Below are 6,434 nucleotides of genomic sequence, written 5' to 3'. Positions count from 1 at the left end.
TTTATAAAAGTTTCATGTGTAGAAAGGACAATTTTATGACTTATACCATTTTATGCAACTGACATTGCTATCTAAACAAGTAAGGCATTTCTTCAGATTTAATTTTTTAAGCTTAATTAAAAAACATAGTCCTTTGAAATAATTCTTTAGAAGAAATGAGGGTTTAATGTATGAAATATACAATTTTTGACTTTCCTTTTGCTCATAAAATATTTATAACATCACAACTATTAGTTCTATCAAATCAATTCTATTTTTTTAATTTAGTCTAAAAAATACATAATAAATAATGTCTATACTACAATGTGTCAGAATTTTATTGTCATCAAATTAATTTACATTGCATTAAGGAATCATCACGCCCGGTGGCTGAGCGGTAGCTCTTCGCGCTGTCGTGCCACAGGTCCCTGGTTCGATCGTCGGGCCGAGCAAGGTTGACTCAGCCTTTCATTCCATCAGTGGGTCGATAAATGAGTACCAAGCATACTTGGGAGCTAAACACTGGGGGTTTCACGTATGGCTGACTACCTAACCGGAACAAATGCTCCTGCATCCCAGAACCCAAAGGTCAAGAAAACTGAGATGGGCACAGAAGGCCTTGGCCCTCTGTGGGCTGTGCCGCTGAGTTTAGTTTAGTTTTTAAGGGATCATCAATTTTATTCATTTACACATTGCATATCAGGAGTATCACTTTTATGAAAATTATTTCTTCCAATTTCTTAGTAAAATTGTTTTTTAAATATAAAATGATTTTCAATGTCATACTTACAATTTATTATTGTAAAATTTGAAACATTCTTTATTGATATGAGATAATTTAATTAAAAATTATAGGATTTATTTTAGGACAAATTTATTGTAATATACAGTATATAAATTAAAATTTATTTATAACTATGAAAAAAAAAACAATATTTTATTAAGAACATACTTTTTATGTATCATATTATTTTGTTACAGACTTTTACATGTTTTGTTTTGCATTTTAAATAATACAAGAATCAATTTAAAAAACAAAACATTTATTGTCAAGTGAAACATTTAGAACATTATTCATTTTCATTTCTTATTTTTTAATTTCTTTCATAAAAACAGTATTGCATCTCTTTCCTTTTTCACCAGACAAACCTTACAGGATTATACGAAATATCTGAAATAAAAGAAAGAAATCACTTTCATGATAAAATTTTATCAACACATTATTAGAATAAGAGAGATTAAATACCATTAATTTGAAATCATTTAAGTCCTTAGGTATCCCCTTTAAACTTATTTTAAGTTTGACAGATATTTTGATTAGAGTTCTAAGATTATTCTATATACTAATGAAAGATGGAAGGTATATTTGGTTTTGTAGTTCTTATGTTTGGATTGCATTTTAGATTTTCAAAAATTAAAAGAATTCTTAGGGAAGAATAAAATAATTAATTCACAAATAATTATAATAATAAAAAATTTTCAAATAATCGGACACATGCTTTTACAATCAACAGTAATAAAGTTTAAAATTTGAAAATAAAGAAATATAATCATTATTATATTTTATGTTATAATAATGTAACAAAGTTTGGCGAGTTGCTTGGTGAATATTTCAAAGTAAAGCTTTTCGCCAGTATAAATCTTTACATACATAAAAATAGAAATTATTTCTATTTAAAGTAATTAAAACTTTGATCGGAACAAATTATAATAAGTTTTAATTTTATTAGCTTAAAATAAATAAATATTTTAAAAGAAAATTTATCTAGAAAATAGTGTACTATACTCACCGATACTAAAATGATGTGCAGGTTCCTGTTATGGTAGTACATCAACTGCATTGAGATGGTTATTTCATCGTGCGAAAGTATTTTTAATGCTTTGATTTTAAAGAAAATGTTATTATTAAACTAAAAAACTGTTCCGTTTCGTTTATAAAAAAATTTCATCCGATCAAAACTTCACCAACGTCGCCGCCATTTTTATTTACATTTGTATACGTCATCACATAAAATTGAAACGTCATAAAAGCAAACGATCTTTTTGGATCATGAAAGAAATTGCCTGAACGGTTGCAGATATTTCGTGCAACCGTGATTTCTATATCACACGAGCAATTTTTGGAGAAATTTCACTTACAGTTGCACATATTTTCTCTCGTGTGATATAGCCATAAGACTCTTGAATTAAATAAAATTAAAAACAAAAATATTTTATTATCTAAATCAGTCTTTATGAAGATTAATTGAGTATTCCATAATTATTTATTACTTTTAAACAACATCAAATTTTAGGTGATGATTAGCTGTTGCAAGGAAATGAATTGATCGCTGTACAGTTTATTAAAAAAAATTAATCCAATTGGGTATAATATAGCCTACGTCACAGGTTGTGTTGTTCCTACTAAATTTAACCCATGAACGGTATTTTCTGCGAGCCTAACTTCAAGCCACAAATAAACAAACGAAGTGTTCGATCGTTTAAATAGCTGCGCGCCAGATTTTATTGCATTATAAAGAAAAATTATTGAAACTAAATACAACTAAATGAACAACAACAACTAAAACAAATAACAACAACTACTAATAACAATAACTAAATAAACAACAACTAAATTCCATTCGTTTAGCATTGCGTCATATGTTGTTCCTACTAAATCGAAGTAGTTGTGTTTTTTTCATATTATACCCAATTATCAGAAGAGTCGTTACCAAATTAATTGTCTTAGAATAAATGCTTAGTTTCATTTGAAATTAGTGAAACACTTTAATTAAAAATGTTCAGCTCTGTTTCAAAAATATTAAAACGAATATTAAATTCTTATATTGTCAAGATCACAGATATCCAAACATGTGACCTATGACGTCAACGTCAGATGTTCAATTATAAACAAAATTACTAAATTTCTCCAAATAAATTAGAACGTTAATTAACGAGAAGTTCATTAAATAGAGATGCATCAGAGCTCTATACCCAGAACACAACTTGGCATCGGGGCTCTCTCTTTCGCATCACTTATGGATACTTCAGACAATCGCAAACTTCAATCATTTCTGCAATTCCTAAAAGCTATCTATCTGCTATTGATGATCAAAATAGGCTACAGGTGGCGTAGAGAGACTCTCTATTTATGGTAGCACTTTGCATGCTTTCACCGTTAGCGTGTGGAGAAGTACGGCAGTTTCTTCTTGCTTTTCAAATAGATAAAAGACATTTAAATTTGGATACTATATGGAACTGAAAACTACATTGAACATAGTTCTAAAAATTTAAAATTATTAGGAAAAATATAATAAAAGTTAGAATTGTTGAAAAATATTAAGAAAAGGGAAAATTTCGAAGCAGATTCCAACACAACTAAGAAAAGGACGGCAAAGACATGGAACTGCTCTTCTCCCCAGATATCGCAATCAAGCGTTGCGATCGCGAATAACCTTCATTCCTCACACTACGTAATTGATAAGCGAGCTATAAGTAAATATTGTAAGGAGCTCTAAAACTTCAGAACAGTTATCATTATCATCTTATGAACTTTTAAGCCGCTTATTTATAATCGTAGTATTCCCTTTTTTTAACAAATTTTTTTATACTTGGTATTGTTATTCATTGTTTTGTATTGAGCTAATGGTTCTAACTTGATTTTTAAAGGAATGATCATCAATTTAAAATTGATTTCTTTCTCCCTCCTATTTTAGAAAGAATTCTGCTTAATCATATGGATCTTTGAAGAAAAAAAAATATTTCAATAAAGTCATTTAAAAAAAACTTTGCTTGCTTACACTACAAATTATTCCTGCTATCCTGGTAAAACATTTTAGACAATATCTTTTTGCAGAAATGCTAATTGTAAGCAATGAGACTTCTTCACAGAGAAGGAATTAGAAAGAAAGAAAGAACATTATCATCATATTACGAAAAGTATGTGTGCATATTTTCTTGCAAAACTGTGATTTAAATAACTAAATATATCATGTTTTGAGATGAATAGTGTTATAAACAAGCATCTTTGTGCCGAAAATAAACCCTAGTTAAATTGTACAGATGAGAAATTACTTAACTATAAATTGTGTTTCAGTTGTGGTGCTTTCTTTAAAAAAATATTCTCACAAAAATTAATTGATTGTAGGAAGCATAGTAATTTATTTGCATTAATTAGAAAGCAGAAAATTCACAGATTATGGTGCTTTAATTAGACACTCCCTTGTTCACAACAGTGGTAATTTTATTATTTTTGTATGTCTATAGAATCTTATATAAATAATGAGTGATTGGGGAAAAATGTTTTTTTTTTCCCTTTCTGTTCTAGTTTAAATTGTTATTCTTGTTTAAATACTCTTGGTTCATTTCATTGAAAAACCTTGTTCATATTGTATAGGTGAAAAATCTTTCACACTGAAATCTGATTTAAATAGATAACTGTTTGGCTATACTATTGATAAACTTTCTATGTGCTTTCACACAGAACTTAAGGAGAATAACCTGATTTGGGCAGAATGTGTAATAAAATATTCTTGTACAACTCAGTTAAAAGATCCCTCTGTTGTTCATATTTGTAAGAAACCTTACTTTTAAAAGTATATTTAAAAAATCTTATCTGGTTAGGAGTAATAAAAATAAACAGTTTGTTTTTCATTCTGGAATTACAATATGTGTGATAAACCTTGCCCACGGCCCTATGCATGTAGTGTCAATGACATATTCCAGGGATGAGATTTTTCCGCTTTTTAGCGGATTTCCGCTTTTTTCACCTTTATCTCTTGAATTTCAGCTTTTTTATCAAAAATTCAGATTTTCTAAAAATTTCACTTTTTTTATAAGTATTCCGCTTTTTTAGAAAATTCACCGATTTTCAGAGAGAAACAGAAAATTCAAACTACATAGCTACCAATTCTTTCTCATTTTTACTTATTTTAGCTATTTTCTCCCCTTTTACACGCAGCAGATAAGATTTTCCGAATTTTTGACCCGCCCTCCAAATAGATTCGATTTTCGTAGTTCAAACGACGCTGTTTCTGACAAGCCTTTTAAAGGTCCCAAGCCTGGAATCTGCTAATATCTCGATTCTCAATTCACACGATTTTAATATCAAACATAGCTTTTCATATTTGCATATTGCGATTCTTATTCACGCGATTTGAATATTGTATGTTGCTATTCTTAGTTACGAGATTTAAAAATCTGATATTGTGATTCGTATTTACGCCTTTTCAAAAACCTATGTAGTGATTCATACTCTGAAATTCAATGTCTTGATTTGCTCATGCGGTTTATAATATCAAACATTGATTTTCTTATTTATACGTGATTTTAAAAAAAGGCATTGGGATTCGCATTCTAAAAATTATACATCATATTTCTTATTTATGCAATTTAAAAATTTTGCATCATGATTCATATTTACGCTATCAAAAAATTATGAATCGTGATTTGTATTTACGCGTTTAAAAAATTCTATATCCCAGTTTGTATTTTCTCATTTTCAAAATCGTATATCTAGTTTCATATTCATGTGATTTCAAAATCCATAATTGTTATTCCTATTCATGCAATTTTAAGATCAACTATCGCGATTCTTGTAAGAAGTAAAAATTTTTTTAAAATTAGTTACTATAAAGGTGACTGTTTTTCTAACGACGATTATTAGTATATGTAAGTGTTACAACATCAGAGAAACTGGAAGGGAATATATTCAAAACCTACATTCTGTGCTTGCAAAGAAGAAAAAATAGGATTTGTCACAAGATATTTGAAGATAAACTAACGACTAAATATAGCAAACATAAAAGATATAGTAAACGAAAGCAATCACTTAAGAAGGGATTTAATTAATTTTTTTTTTTTTTGTGGAGAAAGAGTTAATTAACTCATCATCAAAATTTTATTTATAATTCCTGTTATTTATGCTATAAAATGCAAAATCCTTACCAAATAAAAAACAATTATCTAAACAGTTGCTGATTGTCATGTAATTTTTCAAACTAAAATAGCAATTTTTGTATGTTAAGGAGTTAATATATATTTCTACTTCACTGTTATTGATATGTTTCAGAGGGCTCTAGTTAGATTAAGACTATAATATGAACTTAATGATTCGGTCCATTGTTATAGTTTTTTTTCCAATATAATTTAAAAAGTAATATTACTGATATATTTGCTATAAATCAAATAACAGTATTTATTAAAAGAAATGAAATATTAATGTATATTCTCAGTAGTTTTAATTTGCTAAACCAGGTAGTTTTTCAAGTAGTAATTGTCTCTTATGTGAACTGAGGAAAAATATAATTTCCAGCTTTATTTTTTCAATTGGTAATTTTTATTTTCACTAAATGTTAAGTATCAATGTAATCATTTATATAATAATAGATTAGTACACAATTGTATGTCAGCACATTATTTATTACCTTAAACTGTCCGGAATTTATTATTAAAGGGTTGCGCTTGCGTAAAATTTA

The 6,434-nt window shown here is 28.1% G+C and overlaps 1 long non-coding RNA gene across 1 annotated transcript; it reads right to left on the bottom strand.

The window, feature by feature from the left end:
- Positions 1–1,005: 1,005 nt before the first annotated feature.
- LOC147803364 (uncharacterized) lies at positions 1,006–2,164 on the bottom strand. Its single transcript, XR_015428854.1, has 2 exons — positions 1,770–2,164; positions 1,006–1,150 (listed from the first exon to the last, which is right to left on the bottom strand). It is a non-coding gene; the product is annotated as an uncharacterized LOC147803364 (long non-coding RNA).
- Positions 2,165–6,434: the final 4,270 nt, after the last annotated feature.

This window comes from Parasteatoda tepidariorum, chromosome 9 (genome assembly GCF_982258835.1).
Source record: "Parasteatoda tepidariorum strain Cologne lab strain chromosome 9, Ptep-v5.0, whole genome shotgun sequence".
Lineage (NCBI taxonomy): Eukaryota > Metazoa > Arthropoda > Arachnida > Araneae > Theridiidae > Parasteatoda > Parasteatoda tepidariorum.
Note: the sequence above shows the minus strand (reverse complement) of the source record. Positions and strands in the feature narration are given on the sequence as shown.